Source organism: Corvus brachyrhynchos, unplaced genomic scaffold, assembly GCF_000691975.1.
Source record: "Corvus brachyrhynchos isolate BGI_N302 unplaced genomic scaffold, ASM69197v1 scaffold60, whole genome shotgun sequence".
Lineage (NCBI taxonomy): Eukaryota > Metazoa > Chordata > Aves > Passeriformes > Corvidae > Corvus > Corvus brachyrhynchos.
The window spans coordinates 3,818,919-3,845,021 of NW_008236767.1; the positions used below are offsets into that span (position 1 = coordinate 3,818,919).

At 34.9% G+C, this 26,103-nt stretch overlaps 1 long non-coding RNA gene across 1 annotated transcript; it reads left to right on the forward strand.

Annotated features, from left to right (window-relative positions):
• Positions 1 to 1,252: 1,252 nt before the first annotated feature.
• Positions 1,253 to 22,796, forward strand: LOC108444964. The gene is made up of 3 exons (XR_001859687.1): positions 1,253 to 1,263; positions 17,133 to 17,138; positions 22,715 to 22,796. It is a non-coding gene; the product is annotated as an uncharacterized LOC108444964 (long non-coding RNA).
• The last annotated feature ends 3,307 nt before the right edge of the window (positions 22,797 to 26,103 follow it).

Genomic DNA, 26,103 nt, shown 5'->3' on the forward strand with positions numbered 1-26,103 from the left:
CCTCAAATAATTGTAAAATTCCTAGAGAATTTTTGGTATATTTGCAGTTAACTCAGTTCCTGAGATTCAAGCTCTTTCCAAGTCTGTTAAAGCCATGAACTGCAGCATTTCATGTAGTTCTTCAATAGAAATTTGCCAGGAAAAGAACTTCCATGTCCACAGTGGTATAAGAGAGGTGTCTCCCAAGGGCTTTGCTTTATTAAAAAATGAAAGTAACTCCAGAATTTCCTGAATATGAAAGCACACACTGTCCCCAGCTCAGTGAGGTTTTTGAGAAACCTTTTAAATTTAAGCATATAGTTCCCTAATAAGACTACTTGTGCTAGGCACATGTAGAATTGGGCCAAATGCTGCCACCTTTTCCTCAGAAACTTTCTATTGTGATTCTCTCCTCCTCCACTTCCCCATTTAAACTAGATAATGTCTGGAGAACCTCAGAATTAAAAATGACAGGGTTGGAGACATTTCCTCAGACAAGTCTCCATTCAAGCCTCTTTGAATGCAGAAACTTGTTTCATAAAGACATCTCACTTTGTACCAAAGCTTGACTGCTTTCCTCATGGTGCACTCTCCCAGAAGCAATAATGAAGGAGAAATATTTTCTCCATTATTATAGAGCAAAGATTAAACTCTGCTTTTCCAAAATTACTCAGGAACTACCCTTTCTGCTGAAAGGCAACAAGTAACTAATGGATGTAAGGGTGACTAATTGATTGAAAGAGGAGGAGGTATTTTCCCTGTTGCCTGCTGAGAAGACTGGCATTTTTGGCCCCTGAGAGGACATCTCAGGAGAACCTTCTGCAACCTTCTTCCATACCATGGACTGTAGCCTTTCAGGGTTATTTACAGACTCCTGGGAAGCAGGGCAAGATGGCTATAAAACAGACAGCAGAATGTGAACTATGGGAAGTATCTATACAGAAAGAACTGAAGAAGAGAAGAAGCACTTCCTTGTAAAAAAAGAAAAAAAAAAAAAAGCAGTTTTGGTACTTTTCATGTATTGGAGGTTAACTGAGAGGCTCTCTGTAGATATTCTGAAATCAAAGCACAGACCAGAACCCAGCCTTTGATTAGGAGGTGTGAGATATGCATTCATATATACTCAGCCACAACTATTTTGAAAATACCTTCTACAAGCCTTTGTGTGTCTCTTCTTCAATAACTGTCCTGTATTAACATAATTGAAGTTCAATATTAATGAACAGATTTCTTAATTCTTTACTCCATTGTTTTGCTATCTTTTATCCGGTCATAAAGCCACTAGTCTATCTCATAGAATGGTTTGTATTGAAAGGGACTCTAAAGATCATGTAGTTACAGCTTCCTGCCATGAACAGGTACACCTTCCGCTAGACCAGGTTGCTCAAAGCCCCATCCAACCTGGCCTTGAACACTTCTGGGCATGAGGCATCCACAACTCTGGGCAACCTGTTCCAGAGTCTCACCAACCTCAAAGTAAAGAATTTCTTTCTAATGTCTAAGCTAAACCTATTCTCTTTCAGTCTAAGTTATTGTTCCAGAGGATGATGGTTAATCCAGTAGGTCAAGTGCAAAAGTGTGGTACCAGAAATGTGAAACCAAATCTTTTTACTTTATTGATGCTGTTTGAGTCTACTTCCTGTTATTAAACCTATTATTTTCAGTTTATTTCTTGATAGAACATGGTGTTACAATGTCCATAATACTATGACACAATTCAGGAAAACAGGAGAGGTTTTGAAGCTATGATAATTTGCTTTGTGTTAAGTAGTAACTATAGCAGTCTAAGAAATTTAAACAAAGCACAAAGTGAAGAGCTCAACTGACTATGAAAGCCTGAGTGGGTGCTCTAAAGAACTCTTAAAATACTAGACAGAAACCTCATAAATTTAAATATATCATTGCAAACAACTGTATGAACAAATGTGGAAAATTCTTACTACTGAATCCTTCTCTGTTTAGAAAGAAGTAAAAAAAAAAGTGAAAATTTGTCAAAGAAAGTCTGAGGAAGGAACAGTTCCCCAGACTATTAGCAAGGAATAGCTGATTATCTCTACTCATTGTTGACTTCATTATTCTTTGAAATTCTGGGAATTCCAGTAGGCTATTTTCTGACAACAATGGGCTGTTGGAAGAGATCAGGCTCGTATGAAGACATCTATAAATTTTATCATTACTAATTCACATAATAGCATATTCTTTTTCAAATTTCTCTTAAACATAGGGCCAGCAGCGCAGTGATATAAGATGTTCCTTCAAGAGCTGAAGTGTCTTAAATGTCTCTTGTTACTCTCTGTCTATCTATCCATCTAGGCATCATGTGGGACTTTCAAAATACAGGCAACAGCCACATAGTACCGTCCTATTTATTTTGTCTGACTGATGATCTTTCATATCAAAGTAGGGATGTTTCTCAAAGACTGACAGATTAGATCCAGTATTGACACTGACTGTTGCAAAAATGAGAAGGGGAAAATGGTAGCTGAGAGAAGACATTGTCCTTAGTCATTCAAAGATGATGGGAAAATGATTATTATGATGACAACGGGGAATGTACCCTAAATGAATAAATCATTTACAAACACTTTCTAAATTTTGCTCTCCATGTCCAAAGTAAAGTGGCAGTTACATGGCTTGTGGACCTGTCTTCCTGCTACAGAAGGCTAATTCTTTTGGCATATCTCTTCCTCTAAGAAAATATCAGAAATACTTCTCACAATAACCGTCAGACTTTAAATTCACTGAATATTGCAGAAACATATTCCATTTGGATCTTCACTGGGAGAAACAGCACTGTGAAAATTGAGAGGAAAGACCTGGCTTTTGATTCAGGAATGCATGTTGTCATTCAAGGAATTTACAATTCAGTTCTGTTCACCTAATTCTCAAGCATTGCATTACCAGCCCCATAAAAGCCATTTCCTAATGTGTGGTTTAACTACCAAAGAGAATGCATTAAGCTCTTTATGGTGTTTAGAGAGCATTCATGGCACAATGCATGCAGACTATACCACTAGTCTATTCTCTGCCAATGGCTTATCAACTGCAAGTTAAAAGAAAAAAGATTAAAGTATTCACCCACATTAAAACCGTGATGTTCATTTCCAGGCATAAAAAAAGAGATTTTGTTAGGAATATTATTTCATATTTTGCTCACGGGTAATTTCACTGTACGCATTCAAAATAATATGAGTTTTAGCTGCAACAATAATAAAAAATTCTATGTGAAAACCTATTTTGTGCAAACTCCATCTGATTCATAACTGAAAAGATTTGTAATTGCTATGGTCCTAACCACTGTTGCAATAGATCACAGAATCATGGAATCATTAGGGTAAGAAAGCACCTTAAAGGTCATCTAATTCTAAGCCCCCTGCCATGGGCAGGGACTCCTTCCACTAGACCAGGTTACTTGGAGACCCATCCAGCCTGGTCTTGGACACTTCCAAGGATGTGACATGCACACAGTAAAGAATTTCTTCCTAATATCTAATCTAAACCTACCTCCTTCAGATTAAAGCCATTCCCCCTTGTCCTGTCACTGAAAGTCCCCATCCAGCTTTCTTGCCAACCCCTTTAGATATGGGAAGGCTTCTCTAAGGTCTCCATTGAGCCTTCTCTAGGCTGAACAATCTCAACTCTCTCAGCCTGTCTTCATATAGAGGTGCTCCAGTCCTGTATCAATTTAGTGCCTCTTTACGGATTCATTGCAACAGGTCCACATCTTTCATACGTAGGGTACCCCAGGGTTGCACAGAGCACTCCAGGTGGGGTCTCACTAGGGCAGAGTAGAGGGGAAGAATCACTTCCCTTGACCTGCTGGTCACACTTCTTGTCATGCAGCCCACTGTGGTGGTGGCCTTCTGGACAACAAGCACACATTGCCGACACATATTGAGCTTTTCCTCTCTAAACACGCACAAGATTTTCTCCACGGGGCTAATCTCAATCCGTATTCCTTGCAGTTTGTGCTTGTGCTTGGGATTGCCCTGATGTATTTTCTTCATATACAACTAAAGAATTTCAACCTTGCGTAATTCATTTTGTTATGTGCTGTTAACCTGTGCGTGCACAGTACTCTCCTCTCAGGAGAGGTTTCAATTTACTCACCTCAGTAACCTGCACCCAGAAATGTCTGTGAGAAAAAGTTGGAACAAAGATCAAAGACCTTAAATCCATTTACCTCATTCATACTCTCTTTCAGATTCAGTTTCACGGATATGCTTGAAGAGCTTATTTCACTTTTCACAGACTCTTGACACAATTTCTGATTCTGATGCTCTTTTTATTAAGATTAAGGTTTATTTAATCACCTCTGCTTTGATATTACACAAAATATGACACCCAAATTAATATCAGCTTTGTCAGAATTTGGAAATGCAACTTTTTTCCCAACATCACTCACTCATTCAAATAAGCAAAAATAATTAAGCTTGCATATGTGTGAATTAGCTCAGGAGAAAGTGACAATATGATAGGGATAGCCACAGGAAAAAAGTATAGTAATAATCATCTTCTTCTAAAATGCTCTGAACCAAACACTTTCTAAAGGACCATCTGTGCTCCATTGTCATAAAAAATAATTAAAACACAGGAAAGGTATTTAAAAACATTAAAACAGGAATCTCCAGAGAATTGCAAAGCACAAACAATTATTGTCTACAGAGAGAGCTGTAAAAATGCAAAATCTCCATCAGTGAGCCAAGGAGGAAGGTTTTCAAATGAAGTTGTCCTTTTATGTCTAATTAAACACATACTATGTATTATTGCACAATTTCAGGTAAGTACTCTCATTTCTAGTTCTTCTAAAAGATAAATTGTGCAGTAAAACATAAGCACTAGAATGTACTTGAAATTTTTCCTAAGTTCAGTAGACTAGGTATCACGTCCTATAAAATTTTATTTCAGTAAGTTTTTATTGGAATCATTTTATGCTTACTGTACATAAAAACTGACCATTAAAAAGTAAGGAAAATAATGTTTTCAACACACTTTATAAACATCTTTTCCAAAAATACAATTCTCTAAAATGTAATTGTTTAGACTGATCTTTCACTTGGAGGTAGCAGCAGCAGCAAGTAAAAAGGTGCAGTTCAAATAAAATTTTGAAAGAACCAGATATAATTTATTTTTTTACCAAGTACTCTAAGTTAGTACTTAGAGTACTTTAAGAGTATTTGTAGACTCTTCTAGAAGAAAATCATGCAATTGGAAATTGTAATTTTCTGAAAAATGATGGAACCAGTTGAAAAGTCTGGTTTCATGTAAAAAGACAAACCTGCTCCTTCACTTCCACACTAAACTGAAAATTCTTGAACAGCACTCAGCAACTACTTTTTCCTTCAGATGCATTTTATGTTGATTTTTTTTTAATGTGAAATAAAAAATAAATACTGGGAAAAGGGAAATTGCATCTGAATGACAAGTTTCATGGGAAAATTAAACATTTTACAGAGAAAATTAAGCTAAAAATGGAGAAAATTCAAAACAATATTCATCCATTTATGTTGTTTTTGCATGAGATGAAAACTCTTTGGAACTTCAAAGGAATGTCATGAAATTCTATTACATTAGAGAGGATGTTAATATATTGTTGAGGTTTTAGTAGCAGGATCCTTTCTTGACAAGCTTTTTCTGCTTTGTTGAGTGCTGACAGACCTTGCCTTGACAAAGCAAATGTCACATTCTATGCAACACATAGCTAAGAGATTTTCTATATTTCAAGAAAATAATAGTATTGCCTTTAACTGGAAACAAAAAAATGCCTCATGACTAAAGCAAAGCAAGCACCAGAAACAGTGTCTATTGAATAAAGCAAAGTAAAGGAAAAAAATTAAAACAAATCCAACCAGCTAAGCTGAAACAGGCCCAGTTAACTTTTCAGCAGAAATCATGTGGTAGTATTAATTTATCTTGTTGCACCTCACTTGACATAGCCAGAGAAAAACATAGGGCCTGAAGAAAGTTCCCATATATAACTTTCAACGTAAGTCTTAAATGAAACTTTCTTCCCCCTATACCCTGCCTTAATCTTCTTCAAGCATTTTCTGTGCTTTTCTTCATTTTATAAATAAATTCTAATGTCTGGGGTTTTTTTGCATTTTCCTTTTTTTGCAAACTCCTTTGTCAAATTAAAACCTCATTCCTTTTTAATAATTACATGGTCATAGAATTGTTACAATATAATCTGAATTACTGGCAAAAATAATCAGAAATATTCTAGCATTCCCAACACATCATAGTCCATGCATGAATTTCCTAGAACACAGACTACTCCATTAACAAGAAAGAGACTTTTATTTTGTATCCGTTTGTCAGGTGTCTTATGTTAAGAAAACATTTATCAGATAAATCTTGTCTACTTGAAGCTTCAAATGATTTTTCCAAGGTGTTCCAAATCCTTCAGAGCTTACTTGGGAAATTACTAAGACACTGGGCAGAAGGGAAGATCCTGGGATAAATATGTAATTAGGAGGTAAGTCAAAGACAGGAGGAAAATTGTCTTTCTTTTAGATGAGGGTCTTTGACAGTTCTCTGTGTTAAGGCCCTTATTGTTCAATATATTCTTAAACAATTTAGATAAATTTATGAAAAATGAGGGAACAGTAATAAAAGTAAATGCTTATTATGAAGAACTGGAAAAAAGAAATTATGAGATTGACTGACTTGGTAGATTATCTGGTACATAAATAAAGCTACACACGTGGAAAAACAGTTCTAACTTCAGATATTAAACAATGGACTCTGAGATAACCTTTATTATTCAGAAATGGAATCATAATAACCTTGATGAATAAAGACTATCAAATCAAAAATAAATTCAAAATAAGTCCTTTAAGCTCACAGACATAGGGGTTTTTTTCAATTATCTGAGAGACAGGAATTGCATTTAAATTCCAACTACTTCACTTCCGACTGGCTTTTAAAACTGGTCTAATAGGTATGTTAAGAAAATGTGTTTTCCAAAACTACTTTGCACTAGAAACAGCCAAAGGGTTGCTCATACAAATGTGATCAGTTTAAGTTTCTGTGTGCCACTACTGTAGAACTGGCAGCTGACATTTATGCTACAGAGTACTTGAATGGATACTTGAATTCTAGGTTATGCAAAGAATTATAGCTATTAAAAAATTATACATACAGGTGACAGATTATTTGTCTGAAGACAAAATGCCTGAATTGGGAATGCATCAACAACCCAAGAGCAGATTAACTGTGAACCCAGCATGTTAAGGATGAAGCCATTATTGCATGACACATGTTGGGAATATTCTGGAATCCCACAAATCAGTTATCTGAATTTACTTTCTCTTGTTTGCCTTTAGCCTTTTCTGTTTTTTGATTTTACACATTTCTATATGTCTACCAGAAATGATCTTTCCACAGCACAAAACAGTTTGAAGACATTTTGAAAGGTGACCACAGGCGCCCCTGTGTCAGGAGTACTTTGCTCTGTGCTTTGCAATCTACTTCTGACCATCATTTAGTGAGGAAGATGTCAGTACAGACCACATAAATTAGAGACCTGATATGATAGAAGCAATGCTTTGCAAATGTGAAGCACAGAATGCCTTTTTGCTGCAACACGTACCATGAAAGCTGTTAACCCTAGCTAACCCTGCCACTGCCTTTGATGATCAAGATTATGAATGTCAGATTAGAGTCACAGTCAATAACATACCTGAAAAGAAACATCTCAGGTTACCTGCCCAAAAAAGGAGATTGTAATTAGAGACTGAGGTTCAGTTCTCATTTCAGGCCAGCTCAGAGAACAGTTGCATTAGTGTTTCTTTCATTTGTTGGAAAGGGACAGCCTTGCAGATTTTTATCTTGATTTACATTTGACTGCTACTGAAAAAGAAAATGTGCTTGAACAACAGTGATTCTATGTCTTGCTTCACTGATACAAGCTGTTTTGCATAACATACCCACATCACCCTTTCATTCTCTTGCTCTTGGGAATCGATGCATTAATCTGAACTTGCTTTACTTTAGCATGAACAGGAACCACAGCTGTTTTAATTCAGGGAGACCACTGAGTTTATTGTCTTTAAACAACTGGGGTGGATTAATGCCATTTCTGGATAAGGCCAAAAAATAATCATTTTTAACACATATTTATACTTCCAGTAGCAAATAACCTTGACTACTGTGGAGGAATACTTGATTAAATCAACACTCATATAAGTTACATATTAGATAGAAAAGATAGTTAAAAGATACGCTCTGTTTAAACCGATGCTGTCCAGCATGAAAATTCACAAATAGAATGAATGTATGAACCAACACAAGACTTGCTATTAGGACTGACTTGCTAACTTCAGAATATACTTCAATGATCTAAGTGACATGGCTGATGAGTTTAAGTTGGCCACAGTTGTTCAGAATGACAAGCAGGAGACCAGGGTCAGTATTCACAAGCTGTTGCAGTTCAAAGAGATCTGGAAATGACAACAGTGCTTCTTGTCACAAGAAGATCTTGTAAGATCAGCAGTGTTCATAAAAGTTGGAGTGCCTAATAATAGATGCATGAATATAATCATGACATTCAGCCTTTGTCCATGACGTTGATTAAGAACAGATATGTAACTATTTAGACTTTTCTTCATTTAATATTTGCTTACAGTATAATAAAAACATTTATCAGTGAATCTTCAGACAGTTGTGCAAGAACATCTTACAAAGCATATTATTTTTTTTAAATTTTCTTCACTACTGCAAAATTAATAAGTAATTTTTTTACTTTATCCATAGACCTGTATTACTTTATCCATATACATCTTCTATTACAAAAATTGATGCTATGTGACATGACAAGGCACTCTATCTCTCTGGGTGACATGGTCCCTAAAATAAGGGTACTTCATGTTGAAAATATTGCTGTCAGGTGTGTTAAGAGATTTCTTCCACTGGAATTAAACTGATAGGTTATGGCAGTCTGGTGAGACAATGACGAGTGACAGGAACTGCATCTCTTAAGATTGTAGCTAGAATTTGAAGGAATCAACAGTGGGAGAAGTGTTAAATACTTTTCCAAAATTACATTAAGATTCAGTGCTTTAAGTCAAGAGAAATAAGTATAAACCACCAGGCAATTACAGCACAGAGAACTGCTCAGGGCTGACTCATCTAAGAGACTCAAAATGTGTACTGTGACATTCAGAGTCATAGACATCACATGACAGAGGACTGCCAGTACCTGTATTCTGAATTTTAACTAATTTCCTGAAAATTATAAATTTAATTTAATTTTCTAATTGCTTGCTCATTCTGTTTGCTGACATTAGTACAATGTATTTGGAACCGATTTTTTTCATTTTCATTGGATTAGAACAAATGAAACAAGAACTGAGATAATTTGAAAGCTTTGGCTTGGTTTGCAGGTTAAGTCTTCTATCATTAAAAGGGCAACTCTGTATGCTATTAAATGGAAGAGCTGTAATTGTACTGAATAATTTAAAGTTAGCTATTTCTGTCTCCTGACAGGAGAATCTCATTAAAATATTTGCAATAATAAATGAAATTTTTTTTTCAATTTGAGCCTATTTGTGAGAATAAACTTGGCAACTCACAGACATATTACATAATTTGCTTCCATTGTGTACTGTTAGTTCCTAGTGAGCATCCTCTTCTAAAAATCAGGCCACTGGGAAGCTCTGCCAGTAGTCTTTGGGAAGTTTTAGCCATCTAATACAAATAAACATATGACAGATTTCGATCCTGAGAGAAAATTCATTCTTTTCTTCTACTACTGCACTGACATCTCCAAAATTATATTTAGTTTAGACAAGTAAAAGAAGAAAAAAAAACAGTAGACTTTTCCGAAAAATTTCTAGCAATGACAATTTTTTTCTATTAGCTCAATAAATATTTGCCCTCTCCAGGAAGAATTACTGTAAAAATAGTTTTCCAAGACAAAGGTAAATTTATATCTAGACTAGAAAACCATGTGTCCCAGTAGTAGGAGCAAACATGTAAATGAAAATAGTTTGTATTGAAGAGAAAATTATTTTTATATAAATTTCAAGGAGGAAGAAATTAGTTTAAGTAAGCTCTACTCTTGTCCAATCAACCATTCTGGATTTGAAGTTATTTTGTGCATTCCTGGCTGGCGTTTTTGGTTTTTTTCATTGAAACAAAATACGGGTTCTGCCTCACAAGTTTGTTCCCTGATGTGAACCAAGGCAAAGTAATAAGATTCAACTGGGAGATTAGCTTCAAATATGCTGATCCAGACTGAAATGCTGAAAAGGAAGCAGCTCCGAAGTGTACATCTCTTGTAGAGTGTTATGTCACCTACCTATGCTTTCTCAGACAGGGACCAGATTAGATGATTGTGTGTTGCAGTGAAAGGCAAAGAGGAGAAAGTAATTGATTCATGTTTCTCTGCTCTTCAGATTAAATCTGCATCAATGAAATACATCAGAAGAAAATTGCTAGGTAGAGTGGGCAGTAGTATCATGACCAAACACAATTTTTAAAAGACAGCAGTAAAATTCCAGTAAGTGTGTAAAACTCAACGTGATGTATGGATGGATGTGAGAGTTTACCTGACGTAAATGTAAACCTGAATAAAGACAGGCTTTATGTTCGGTCACTTGTCACATACATAAGAAGCTCCACATTAAGGTTCACAAGCCTTGTGCTACTCCTCACTAGTACAGATATTGACATCCTATTCTAAAGTAGTGGCTTACAGGATCCTTAGGAAGACAGTCCAAGCAGATGTCTCCATGAGTTTAAATTTTGATAGACTGTGGATTCAGAAGTAATTTTTGTTCCTTTGGATTATTGAAGTAGTATAGTACTCTAAAGCACATTTCCATTAAGTCAATATGCTTATTTCCATTACCCTGTTAAAGCTTTTTCTAGAGAGTGTCTTTTCATGATGGAGAGCAGAGGTATGACAGGTAAATTTACAAGCTAAGTACACTTGATGGCAAGAATCTTTACCAAAAAATTTTACTCAGTTATATTCATCTGGATTCCTTCATCATGCTTCTGCATAAAACAATTTAAATCAGCAGTCATCCTGCATCTGGTTAGAGAAATGACTACCTCCACTGCATTCTACAAATGAAAGAGGACGTGGTACAAAGAGAGCTGAGAGCTACAGAATGTATGATTGACACGCTAAATGATGTGCCAAGCTGATTAAATAAATCCTTCTTCAAATAGAACCAGTTATAAAAAAAAGTGACAGATGTATATTTTCTGCTGGGATTTATACAACCATCTGGCCTTGCAATTTCCAGATGGAAGTTTCACATTAAGTTCTCAAACTGAGATTCTAAGGTATTTGAAAGATCCGTGTTTTCCTTTATTCAAGTATCTGTGGGATAGATGAAGTGCTCTCAACACTGATGGTTGTAGCTGACTAAGGCAAATTGAATTTTTACATAGTATGAAATCTATTGCTTTGCCAAATATTCCCTTAATAAATTCATTCTATTAAAAGCTGCTGCATGATTAATTAAAATAGTATCTTCAAAGACATTTGCAGAAAGTCAGAATTTCACAGCTCATAGCAAACTTTAATGAGACAATTAAGCCATAGAAGTGCTTTCATTCTTGCATTTGAGTTTGTTTGCTATATTTAATTTTATACCATAAGGAAGCCTTTCAAACTTGTCTTTTAGTGTTTCAGAAGAACTTTCAAGAAACTAATATTGTACACAGGGCATGAACAGATATACCACAACTAAAGACATTTAGGATTTAAATTAAGGATGACAGAATTGCAAATGGAGATAGAAACACCAAGCTAAACAGGCAAAATCTTATGCAGACTTTTAATAAAAGATAGGTTAAACATTCTGGAAAGTATATGTGGTCTAAACTAAAATACTACACCATAGATAAATAATCCTATGCACAAGTGCAAATAGTGAATGACATCATGGAAACCTCTGAGAAATTCACAGAAATCAAGAACCTAATAACCTATCTGAGGTTACTGCCCCCTCAGCCTGACCTCATTTGTTGGTTGACTGTTGAAAACAGTGATTCCCTTGTAAAGTAAAGGGAAAATACAGAAATATGGAAATACTTGACAATATCTCTCAGCTCTTCTGGCTGCAGAAGAGGATTGCAGGGGGTGAGGACTGCCTCGGAACATAGCACAGTGCTCACTTCTCTAACTCCTTCACATGAGTCATGGAACTTCCTTCAGCTGCTACAGTTTGAAGAAAACCACATGCTTCACCAAAAAATCTTCTTCTCTTACCTCTTTGAGCTACAAAAGTTAAAGTATTACATGCTTGATACTTTCCACTGACTTTCAGCTCCCACTTGAGCTGTAGAACTATTTTCCTTCGTCCTGTCTCTTCCATAGAACATGGACCGCAAGTCATTGTGACCATTGCAATCTGTGTGCAGTATTTATTATGCCAACCAATTTGTTTACAGAGTAGCTTCATATTCAGAGTAATGACTTATAACTCAAACCCAGTTTGATTAATTTTACTTAGGAGAAAAACACAAATGGGAGTTATCCCAAAGTAAATGAATAAATACATACATGCACACATCTATAAATGCATACTAGATAACTGCACAGTGTTAAAACCTTGAGAATTCAGCCTAGGTCACAGTTTCAAAATATGGGATGCTGACATGGGATAAAACTCATCTGTAGTTCTGCATATATTATACTCCCTCTAACCTGCCAGCAGAGGACAAATTGCTCATTCCATCTTATATACTATATAATCATGACAGCTGAAAAAAACGATAATTATTAACTCAGGTAAGTGATAAATAACCTTCTTTATCTAGTAAATGCTTGAAGAAATTCAACTAGGTGGCTGGTTTGAAGATGCTAAAAGGAAATAAACAGCAAAAGTTCAAATCAGGATATTTACTTTAGCGGAGAAACTTTAGACACTTTCTGTGTTGGCAAAAATACATTTTTTTTTTTTTTTTTTTTTTTTTTTTTACCTAGAGGCTTTTTGGGTTTTGCAATATTGCTGAAAGTAACCTAAGTGCTCAAAACAAGCCTTTTTAACAAGGCACGTGACCAAAAAAATGATATATTTTGAAATTACATTCACTTACTCAAAATTTAGTTCACCCTCTTTTTACTATATATATACTGTGACAATATGTAATATTAGTATGGGATATGTTAAATAACAATTCTTGCATTCGAAAAGATTCTTATTTTGGAGTTAGACATTCCACCTGCTACTTCTGTTCCAGAATATTGCAGATCTTTGCAGCAGCTTTGCGAGATTTTTAGATCCATCTTTGGAAGGCTTGTGTATATTACATATTCCTGAGGACAGTTTGCTTTTTAAGAGTTGGACTTACTTACTGGATGTTGTCACTATTGTTGTCACAGGACATCAACCAAAGACAGTAAATTTTGAGGTCATGAATAGTCCAGCATTTACATTAAAAATCTGGTCAGCAAATGGTATGCAAATAATTGTTTAAAAATTTATTAATTATAGATTCTGTCTTAGTATTAAACATTGCATTGAACACTGATAATGAGACAAACATAAAAACAGACAGAGAATGCAAATATGAGAAGAGCTATTTTTTTTTATATTACATTTTTCACTTGCTTGTTAAATTTAATTCTTAGATTTTATTACCTTAGACATTTGCCTTGGATAAGATTTTGCCTTACCTTATATTGAAACACATTTTCAAAGTCCAGTTATCACATCTTAATCATCATAAATTTTGTCATTACTTTCCTAGTTTTGATTTTAGTAACTAAAAATATCGGCATGCAAGAATCTAGAATGAAAACACCTATCTTCATCACCGATATTATAGTGTTCCATACCATCTGCATCACCATTTTGCTTTACATTTTCAGAACTAAGACATCACTTGAGAAAGGAAAAGACCAAAATATTTCAATTATCAAGAGTTGATACTTATAAAATCTTTTAAAATTAATTTCTTTCCAAATTCCTGGTCACAGCAGTGTGGTAGCAGCACATAACATCTCGACCTTTTAAATTAAAAAAATATCATGATAGTGATGGTATATTCTCATTAAAAATCCCTGTTTTCAGAATAATAAGACTTGCTCAAAATAAGTAAATATCAAAATATGAAACCTGATATGGCGTCTCTCTCCTGTCTCAGGATCCACTAAATTCTCCTTAATTTCAGATTAAAATAATAATTTTTTAGCAATTTTTTTCGTTCTCCTTTATGTCACATTTTATGGCATAGTAAGAAGCCATGGAATGTGGAAGGATACACTAATCATTGAAACTGAAGTTTGCTGCTGAATCTTAGTATCTTTTGCATGAGGTATTATTTTCATAACCTGTTTATTCCTTTTTCAGTTTTTTTAAGACAGATATGAAACATTAAAATAATCACTTATATTCAGCTATATTACTCCCTCTCTGCAGCCAGAACACCTGTCCTCATGTCTAAGATTGTTCACACTTGCTTAATCAGCAGTCCAGGAATCCTTCATACAGTCATAGTCAATCTGCCAAGTTACTTGAAAACAAAGAGGCTGGTATTTTCTTATGAACATTTCAGGCATGTAACTTTTACATTGAAGGATTTCTGGGTTTGAGGGAGCATAACCAGAAATTTAACGTCAGGCAGCAGAATGGAAGCACACAGAGGATCTGCTTCTGATGGCCACTGCTGATGTGAGGTGACAGATCTTCTAATGAAAGAAAATTTAAGAACTCTGAATATTGTTAAAGTCTATAGCATGCACTGACTAGGGAATTCTGAAAAACTTTCCAATGCAGAAAAACAGACACAGAAATTCAAATATGATTCAAGACCTGAAGATTAAACTAAAGACAATTAAACTGCTTCATTTATTGATTTGTGGCAAGAAGCCATTTAATCAATCAGTGCAAAGCTGCTAAATGCTTTCCCTTTAAAGTCATGAGATAAAAAAGATTGATAAATGCCACCAGTTAAAGTCAGATTTTAGTCTTGTGTTAAGACTGTCTTTCAGTACTGCTCTGTCCTGTCCTACTCTCCCTCTATGCTTCGGTTGTTACATCAGCAAACCATAAACCCCAACAATATTTTTAATCCACATTTAGCCTAGTCTGGCAACACAGATGGTAAAAATTGAGTATAAGGAGTATTATGGAAGTTTAAATTGTTTAAAATTGTAATTTTCCCCAATTTATCTCTCAGTCTAGTTGTGAAGTTCCTTAACAACAGTCATAATGGAATCATAACTGTTATTAGAATTATAAAGTATAATTACAATAAAATTAATGTTCCTTAGACAAAACTACATTATCATGAAGTTAATTACCATTCTGCATCCTTGAAATACTTTAACTGAATTAGAAAAAGGCACATTAAGACCAGTCCCATTCTTGTGTCAGCAGTTAAAACTTCTGCCATAAGTACGAGCCAAAAGGTGATGCTCAGGATGTGTTACACGGTCTACAAAAATGCACATAAATTATGTTAGAAACACAGAACATGATATGATATGAACATCATATCATGACATGATATATTTCAAATATACTAGCCATACATTTTTAATGGCATAACTTTTTGCAAGGTTAAGACCTATTCAATTAGAAAAAAGTTACACGGACTAAAGAACATAAGAAGCAATAGTGAAATAGAGATCAGGCTTTAAAAGTCTTCAATACACAGGTAAACTTCATTTTATCTACTTGTTTTAATGGTTTCTCAAAAACTCAAGAAATTTACAAGCAGTTTTTTCCTGTCAACACATTTTATTTGTAAAGACAGATGGAAAGATGTTTTTTGAAATTTATACCACATTCAAAATATCGCAGATAAGAAATGCTAAGCATTGATGCAGTTTTGCATGTGGGAGAGGTCTGTGTTATGGTGTCTCAGGCTGATCTGATGTTTTTGTGATGACAAGATAGTGTTTAAGGTTTCAGCTGAGAATGAAGCCTTTTCCTCTCTTTTACTGGAGTTGTTTCCCTTCTAAAACCAATTTCAATTTCAGGTCTTCCAAGGTATCTAGAGGATGGATGATAGGTTTGCTTGATTGTTTTGACAAGAGCAGTAGGTTCATTTGGCTTGTGCACTTAAAAAAGTGTCAGTTTTCCAAAAATATTACTAGCAGTCCTTGCAACACACACAAAGGTGAATGAGCAGATTAGTAGACTGATCTATCTCACATCAACGTTCTGGAAAGGCTGAAGGTAACTTTACTTCTCTTGATTTTAATTAAGTTGTAGTAAATTTCTAATCCACAGGAACTTTATTTTTCTACAAATATCCCAGCAAAGCGCTTCTCACAAGTGTATTCCTGTCAACACAAACGTAACCCTAGGAACAATTTGCACAACATCTTCATTAACCATTTCAGAACTACTAGGAACTTTTATGATTATAGTCTCCTTCTCTTTGACAAGTCCCCTGAACTAAAAAAACAATTTTCTTTTTTGTAACAAGTTGGGTTTAAACTTGACTTTATCTATATTTTTTTTGAAAATATTTTAAGGTGCTTTTATTCTGAGATAGAGGTCCTCAATTTTTAGTACAGTAAATCTCTACATATTTGGACTGTGTTTCAGTAACTGTTTTTATTATAGTCAAAACACTCTTCTTTCATTACTAAAAAGATAAATTTAAAAGTTAATATTAAAACTGACATGAAAAGATACCAGAAAAAGAAACTGGATAGTGAAGAGGCAATTGGAGAATCAAATCCATGACCAATACATAAAATTATGCATATTTATGTGCATCTGGCTAAAAAGCATGCTAATATCCTTTAATTAAATAAATTAGTAACTTTTCTTTTCCTTTTTTTTTTTTTTGGTATGTTGTAAGGCTGAAGATGGTTAGGCATGTATCTTGAATGACACAAACCAGAAGACAACAGCAAATTAAATAGAAAGCTAAAGGGTCACAGAAAGGAATACAAGAAAAAGAAAAAATATGTAAACAGAACACTTAAAGAAAGAAAGCAAATAAAATGTATAAACGTCAGATGGAGAGAAGAATAGAAATGGTTTAGGAACTTAATGAAAGAGGGAAAAGAAAGGCTTTACCTACAATTAACTAAAAATGTTTGTTTCACTTGCTTGGCCAAAAAAAATCCTAAGAAAATAAATGGAGAGAAGGAAGAATTTTGTATGACTCATATTACAGAGGAACTTTTCACTAGTACAATCTTGTAAAATTGAATCATTTAACCAATGGAGAATGGGGTTGATCAGCATTCGATCAAAGCTAAAAGCAACTGTTGAAAATGTATGAATAATTCCCATAATTTAGTTAGGAATCGTAGCATTTGTAATTGCTCACCATTTTCATGCCACACTCAACAAAGCCTTTGGGTAGCCAGTGACTGAATTAGATAAGTTGCATCAAGCAAGCACAAGCTTTCTTATGTTTCTTATTGACATTGTCTCCAATCCCAGGTAGAGATAATTTTCAGGATTTCCCTTACTATGTGTTTCTGTTTCTGAAAGCACAGCCTGTGCAGAATGGTCAGTCTCCACTGCTCCTGCCCTCTATGGTCTGCTGTACCAAAGCAAGTTAACGCAACAAAGCCTTCATGTTCCATGAAAAATTACCAAGAAGTTAACCATGGGAAAACAAGGGGGAAAACTTCCTTTGTCAAAGGTTTTTGGAGATTTACCTGTAAATCCATCCCTAATTTCAGTCAATCCTATGTATAGCCAATAGACACACAGCCCAAAGAAGCAATATTGAGGACTTAGTGAAATATTCCATAATGCAGCATCAGTGGCATTGGTTCGACTCCTCTGCAGTGTAAATACATTGAAAGAGAATCTAGAATAACTCCCTACAGTGTGCTGGCAAAAAAGGTACAAACCTAAATTAATGACTAGACAAAGTCATTAATGTTCATATTTTAAAAGCCTTACTGCTTATCCAGAAACAGCCAAAATGTTATGAAGAAATTACTGGTAATCTACCCACAAAAAAAATTTACACACGGTTATCACCATTTTGCTAGTATCTGCCTTGCCTGGAAATACCCAGGATCCTCTAAAAGGTCATATTGTTTCAACTGACAAAAAATTATTCTGTCCCCTTTGTTTCTTTTAAAATAAATTGAAGAATAATACTGGAACAAATCCAATTAAAAGATGGGTGTTTTTCAAGGAGTGCAATTGTAATTTAATTTTGACAAAACTGAACCTGCAGCTTTTAAACATGGAAGGCAAATGTTCTTTGAATTGCGGCTGAAGAAAAACAAAGTCAAAATGAGTAAGACAGAATAAGATCTTTCTGTAACAGCAAATCTTTAGTAATTCCTATTGTCAGTTTTTACAGAAATGCTGGAAACAACTCTTCTCACACTTATTCTTCAAACAAAATTTGATAAACATGGGTGCTTATCATTCATAGTAAAATGTATAAACTAAAGGAGGCACAACTCAAATCCACAAGATGAGAAAATACTAAATACAGAAATAGAGAAATACATAAGCATTAATATTTTATAGAGGGATAGATTTAAATTTCATTTAAAGAATTTCATTAACAATATACTTCATTCCTAGGATCACATGACAGTGACATCAGAAGGAAGACATGCCTTTTTATGTCAGTGCCATCTCCCACTTATATTCTGGCACCAGCTTTTTTTCCCCATGTTTTAGTACTCACAAAAATGCTTTCATTTGTCACTCTAAAGTAATAGTAATTTTCAGCATTGCTGGGAGCCCAACACTACATGCTTATGGGGAAGGTTTAACATACTGTGAAGGCTTGAAAGATGAGCTTAACCTTGCAGTGTCGTACTTAGCCCTGTCCTTTCTCATCACCTGCCTTCACAGACTGCCTGTGTGATGGCAGAAGGGCTGCGTGCAGGGGTGTGCAGATCAGTACCCAACAGAGCTGGATCATCAGGTATCATGGTTTAACCCCAGCCAGCAGCCAAGCCCCACGCAGACACTCACTCACTCCACACCTGTGGGATCAGGGAGAGAGTTGGAAGAGTAAAAGAGAAGTCGTGGGTTGAGATAAAGGCAGGTTTATAGAGAAAGCAAGAGCCATGCACACAAGCCAAGCAAAACAAGGATTTAACTCACTGCTTCCCATGGACAGGCAGGGATTCAGCCATCCCCAGGACAGCAGGGCCCCATCATGTGTGATGGTGACTTGGGAAGACAAACACGATCATTTGAAATGTTCCTCCCTTCCTCCTTCTTCCCTCCACTTTACATACTGAACATGATGCCATCTGGTCAGGAAAATCCCTTTGGTCAGTTGGGGTCACCTGTCCCAGCTGTGTCTCCTCCCAGTCTCCCATGCACCTCCAACTCCCTTGTCCACGTGGCAGTATGAAAAGCAGAAAAGGCCTTGGCTCCATGTTAGCAGTGCTCAGAAATAACAAAAGCATAAGTTTTGCAGTCAAGAAAGCTGAGAAGCAGTCAAAGAAACATTAAGCCACCTCAGATCCTGCTTACAGATTTAAACTCAAAAACTCAAAAAAGTCAGACATCAAGCTCAGTAAGGCTGGGTACCCTAGCTGAAGCTAGCTCAAGTGGAAGTAATAATTTTAAAGTAAAATGCAAACATGCTTTTAGATCTTAAAATTAGAAATCTGTCTACAACATATGCAAAACAAATCTTTTTGATTTTTTAGTTATTCACAGATTATTTAATTCAATGGAGTAGAATTAATGCAAGAAAAAAGCAATGGTTATGAACACATTTCATTGATTATCATGGTAGCTATTTTCATCCTTTTTACCACCAGAAGTCAGTTTATAAAATGTCACATATCATTCTTTTTCAGAAAACATTGTATTTCTTCACACCTTGTTTTTGCGATAAACCTGGTTTCTTTTGCCAAACAGTCAGAAATAGCAGATGCATTTGCTTCCTTGACTTTATGGATGGCTGAAGAGCACCACTTGGTTTAAAAAAAAGCTAACTTTTGGTGCCTCCAAACTATCTTGCAGCAACAGTATGGAACCTCTTTAGCCTGTAGATTAGCTCGTCATGAGACCATAAGAAGAAGCAACATGGGAAATTCATAAGTACTAAAATTGTGTCATCTGGTTTTTGTTAGTATCAGATATTAGAGTCACAGAAATCAAAACAAAACCAAATAAAAATAACTACAGAAAAAAACCTCCCCACAAAAATAACAAAACTGCCCTAGCAATAATAAAAGCCCCCCATACCCACCCACCCCACACACACGAGAACCCAAACCCACCATCTGAATGGTTGCAGCTCAGTGCTGCCTGCTTAGAGAAAAATAGTATTTTAGCATTCATATTTAAGTATCATTCTTCAAGTTCTAGAAAGATACAGGAAGTCAGCAGAACAAAACTGAGCAATTTCTGTGAGCAAAGATAAAACAAATTCTTACTGTGGAAGCAAATTTCTTCTTCTGGAGTTAATTGCATGTCAAACCTGCTGGATGACATAAAGAATGGGTAAATCAAAATAGGTATAACTTGTTTCTCTCTCTTGTGCTACTGAAAAAAGTTTCACAGTTTGAACAATTTCTTCCTTTAAAAAGTTTCAATTTTGTGTGACAAATTACACTTCTGCATTCTTAAAGAGCAGCATGTCTGAGAAAAATAAAGAAACTTCAAAAACTTCTGTTGATAATGAACCTCAGCTATAAAAATTCCAGGAGAATTCTCATGGGGATGATAAAGAATCTTTATAACCCTATTTCAGTAATTCAGATTAGGTTATTGATGATAGGCTTGTTTCATTATATTATTTATTGCTGTTTCATTATTTTCCCGAAACAAATTCCCCATCTTTCTAGAGAACTTGTATCTGTATTGCACACGGCACTAAAACCTCAGTGCAATGCAATAAACAGCAATTTTGATATCAGCTAAGGGAATCAATTCAAGGTGTCGCACAAAAAAAAACCCACAAGCCCCACAAAAACTCCAGAAAACTTTGTTTTGTTTGTTTTTGGGTTTTTGTGGCTTTTTTTTTTTTTTTTTTTGAGAAAGCAATATATTTGTTATGGAGTAGACATAATTGACAATGTTTTAAAGGTAACAGGTTTCTGCTTTGCTGAGAATGAAGAAATTATGTGTAAGGGACAGAGAAAATTATTTCTGAATATAAGATATCTGGACTTACAGAAATTAAGCCATTCTTGGATACTTTTATAATCCTTAGAAGAAACTCAACACCCTAAAGGATAAAACAAATAATATGTGAAATCTGACAAAACACCTTCTCTCTCCCTGTTACTTTTAGCTCCCTTTCAATATCAAAGGACTATAGCTGTGTAGTACAATGTAAAAATTAAATGTGAAAAGAGTAGCCTTTGCCTTTTTATTTTTAGGAGGATATTTTGACTTCTGATGTACAGAAACTCTCAAATTCACTTATAAGCATTATGAAAAATGCAACAAAAACTATCTAAAAACCTGGTCGTCTGATATCCCCATCTCTTTGACATCCATAAAAATATACAAGAGTCTCTGGCTGAGTCAAACCAAAGATCCATCACACCTTGTGCTTTGTTTCAAATGATGGGTAGTAGACCTTGTCTGGGAAAAAGGAAATGTAAAGTTACTACCCCAGATTCCAGACTCCTATAGTTTGCAGCTCAGAGACTTCCTGACTCAGAGATTTGTATTCCATAGCCTGATTTGATTTTCCTAGCATGAGCAGATCCAATTACTCTGTGGTGCCTGGAAAAACGTTGAGCACCCATTCATCCTGTTGCAAGGAGTCCTACAGCATAATTATAGCCTAGTCATTCCAAATTCAGTCATCTTTCAGAAACCTTAGGACTTGATAACTTTGTCACCTTACTCTTCATCCATTTACACATATGTTAAACAGCACAAGTGTCACACAATGTACTACTGACTTTCTTCCACTGAGAATGAAGAAGAAATTTTTACTCTTTGCTTTCCTTTCAGTTTTATTTATTTTTACGGTTTTGGGGTTTTTGTTTGTTTGTTTTAATTCGTGTGAAATTGTTCCTTTTTATCTGCTGGTTTCCCAGAGACACTTTGAAGGGAAAACCTTGTTTAATGTATTTTGGAAATCAAAGCAACCTACACTGAATTATACATATATCTTACAAAATATGAAATACTTTCCTCATACATATCTGTATAGCATGGAGACCCATTATTAAACCACAAGGAATGCAGCTCTGAGGGCACCCAAGAGCAAATCATATGAAATAAAAGCACAACACAGTGCGAACCAAAGCCATGAGCAGCATATGATGATTTCCCTTTGATTCTTTTGACCATTCAGTTATTGTTAAGAAGTAGTTTGCAGGACTGAGTGAATAAAGAGATCAGCACACATGGTGAGATTATTAAAGCACATTCAGAAAAGTGTCCAGTACAGCCCAATCCATTACAGCCTACTACAAAAGTGTCTCGTGTTTGGAACCCTATCAGAGCAGTGATTTTTGAATGAAGCAAAAACTAATCTGTTTGCTAATATATAAATTATGAAGACACAATTAAGGATAAACTTTCCCTGAAGTTTGTCTTCTAAAAGACAAAATTCTTTCACTTGAGAAGAGAAAGAAGATACAGTTTATGCTATTCTATATACAGTATGCTAAGACCTATTAACTGACTTAGAAAAGAATCGATACAACTGTAGTACAAATAATGATGTCTTAGGTTTTAACTTTTATATTTTTCAAATCCTGTACTGCCTAGTGTGTAACTCTGAAGTTTTTTGTGGCCTGTTAGCTGTTGTTCTCTCATGCTGGTTAGACATAACAAAGCCTCTCTAGGTTTCCATATCAAGGACACCAGGCCCCAAAATGTGCAAAAAGCCTCTGAAGGGGGGCAAACTTGAGGTAATTACATCATGAACTGAGGTTATAATTGTAGAATTAACCCTGATATGCAAATGGACCAAACTTATAAAAGTGTGAAGAACCTGTGAGCCAGGGTCCATCTTGGGTGGAGCCTTTGGCCTGCCCAGGGTGTACCTTTGAAGGCCCTTCAAATAAATACCTTCTTTTATTATCTTATTCTTGTCTAGTCTCTGTGTTTTAGGTGGCTACCTCAGGCTTCAATAACAGCAATATCACCTTTGACTCTACAGTAATTAACTCTACTGTTATTTTTTTAATTGTCTAATACCCATTTATCTGTATTATACCTGCTTCTTTTATCCCTGTGAGTTTTAAGAAGGGAACAGCATGAGTTTGATTATTAATCAATGCTGAGTGTAAACCACCTTTCCATCTTGCCTTTAATGTTAAATTTTGTTCTTCAAAGAAGGTTTTCCAGGTATACAACCCCTGAAAATTGCAGATCCGAATTATCTGATAAATTTATGTATTGATATCTTTAGATTTTTAAACGGAACCATGCCTATTTTCAACTATGTTAGAAATATGTCATAACTTAATTTTATGCCTGTAGGAGTTATATTACATGACTGTGTTAATTTGGCATTTACATCAAAAGATGTTTACTTGCAAAGCAGTACTTGTCTATCTATCTGGTTAATAATATAAGGATCTGAAGACAGATACAAACTCCTTTTATATGACTTTAGCCATAAAAATTACTGTCCCCCACAGACAAAAAATATATATTTTAATACAATTAACAGAGATTTAACTTTCTGACAACTAACAACTAATTTTGTAACAACTGACTCTGATGGTTGCATTTTTAATTCTTCTGCTCCTTTTGTATTTTCCATATTGACACCAGTAGAATCAGAAAAAGCTAATGAAAATTCAGATTGAAGTATTGATCTCCATAAGCAAGCAAATCCTTAGCAAGCCTAATTCTGTTTAATATTAACAGTTGAAAAACTCCAGTGTTTGTAGAAGATGAATCAAGCTAAGAGACAAAGGCTCTGTCTATACCTTCTTTTGCAGGCAGTGGGATTTCATTATTGATGTTACTGAGGTTAAAAGTTTGTTGTTAAATGTACATGTGTCCTATTCACATTACTTTTTCAGGGGCTGGTTTTTTTCCTGAATTAAGTCATACTTTCCCTGGTACTTAATATTGTATTATATATTAAGGAGAGGAGCACATAAGATGTAGGTGTGCAACATGCTTGACACACACTCATGTCTTCCCATTTGTGGTAGTAATTGTGCCCTCAGAATATACAAAGGAACTTGCTGGTTTTCATAACTGGAATGATAGTCCATAAATAAAACTTAAAAAAAAGTGACCATTTTACAAAAATCTTTCTATTCTTTCATAAAAGATATTTCATAATAAAATTCACATTAAGCCAGTCCAAATCCTATGTTGAACAAAACATCAATTGCAAGGGTTTCTCGTTTTAAGCGAAGTAGTAAAAGAGAAAGGCTAGGCTGACTTTATCAGCAGAAAAAGAAATGCAGTGTTTGTACCAATCATCTCAATTCTCACTGATGATAATCCCTATACCCCAATGCTTTATTCAGATTTACAGAAAATAAAAATAAAACATTTTTTTATGTGAATGTCACCTCTTAGGACTTTCGGGCACCCTTGTGTAAATACCAGTTATCTTAGTTATGGGCCAAACAGAATAATCTAGTGCAATTCATGAGCTACTGTAAACTTCAATGGTTTTTTTCAAAAGCTATGCAGAAAAATTTACAACAGCCTAGTGATACTTTTTGGAGTAACCAAATGACCAAGCCAAGTTGAAATAAGACAGAGGAAAATGAGAGAAATAACACATTTCATGAGAGTGTCTTTCCAATCAAATTACCATCATAGTATTTATAAGATTTATTATCACCTGAGTCCTGTCTCCTCAAAATCACAAAGAAGTCTATGGTAAAATTGAGAGAATAATTGAGAGCTGACAGTGGTATTTCGCTGTTTGAAACTCTTGAAGCTGACAAAACAAGAATTAAACTCTCATAAAATAGCATGATGTAAATTACACAAAAGAAGGAACCCCTGTGACTATTGAAGGGGAGAGAACTTTGGACTACCTCCTGTGAATTTGATTTGCATGTTCTTACTGCAGTTGTTATATGTATCATTCTAAAGCATTTTTATTTCAGTTTTCAAGTCAAATTTGTGCTTTAGACATACAACCTCTAACTTCTTGATCTACTACTGTTAGAATCCTGATTATTTTCTTTCTCCACAAATTATCATATTTTAAACTCTTCACATCTCTTAATATTTATTCTAGATCAGAAGTCTGTAAGTGTCCCTTATCATCTCAGCAGAATTGAGGATAAAATTTTTATTGGTGCATTAAATGGATTAAAACCTTTATTCCTTTAGTAAAATATATCCCACTTGATCTAAATATGAAAATTACCATAGTTCTGAATAAATAAGCTATAAGTTTATCTAAACATATATCCTATAAAACAGTACTATTGTAAAAGTTTCCTCACAGGTGGAAATCTCCTTTATGAATTTTGGTATATCAGTAGGACTGTTCCCATTGTTATTTTTAAAAATGATAATGTGCTATCATGACAAACATGGTTTCATGGAAATATGGCAGGAGAAAATGTGAGAAATGTGTATGTATTGATGTACATCAGATATCTCAGACACTTTCACAAGTTTAAAAGTATAACTTATACCAAAGATCAGCACAAGTTTACTGACCAGCAAAAGACATGAAAACTGCAAATGCTGTAACTATTACTAATACAGTAACTATTACAAATGACGAATTTAAAGCCAAACCAGCCTACGACCTTGTTGGCTTAGACCTGGTCTTTGGAATGGACTACATGACCTCTAGGTGTTCCTTCTACTCTGAAGTACTATAGGTTTCTACACAAAAAAAGAATGACTTTCCAAGACATTTACACTAAGATGACCCACCCATGCTTATCAGGCTGAAGAAGTCAATGCTCAACCTGTACTCAGTTCTTGAATATCTAACTGCCTCCTTATACAAAAATATGTTGTTCTTAGTCAAATGCTGCGCAATGTGTGCATAGGATATAGGAGAAAAATCAGTAAGCAAGAGATAACAAGAGTTAAATCTCTGCTATAGGTGGAAACAGATTTTAGAAAGGATACAGGTTTTTAAGAAGTCACAGACCATATAATTTTATCTGCCTGAGATTTTGGGGTACCTTCCTGATATTAATTCTAGGTAGTGTCTCTCTCTCCTCTCCTTTGCAATGATGTTCTCTACAATATCATGATATTCATGGTATTGTAGAGAACATCAATGATGTTCTCTACAGGTTACTAAGAAAACCACAATAAAGTAAAAGAATAACAT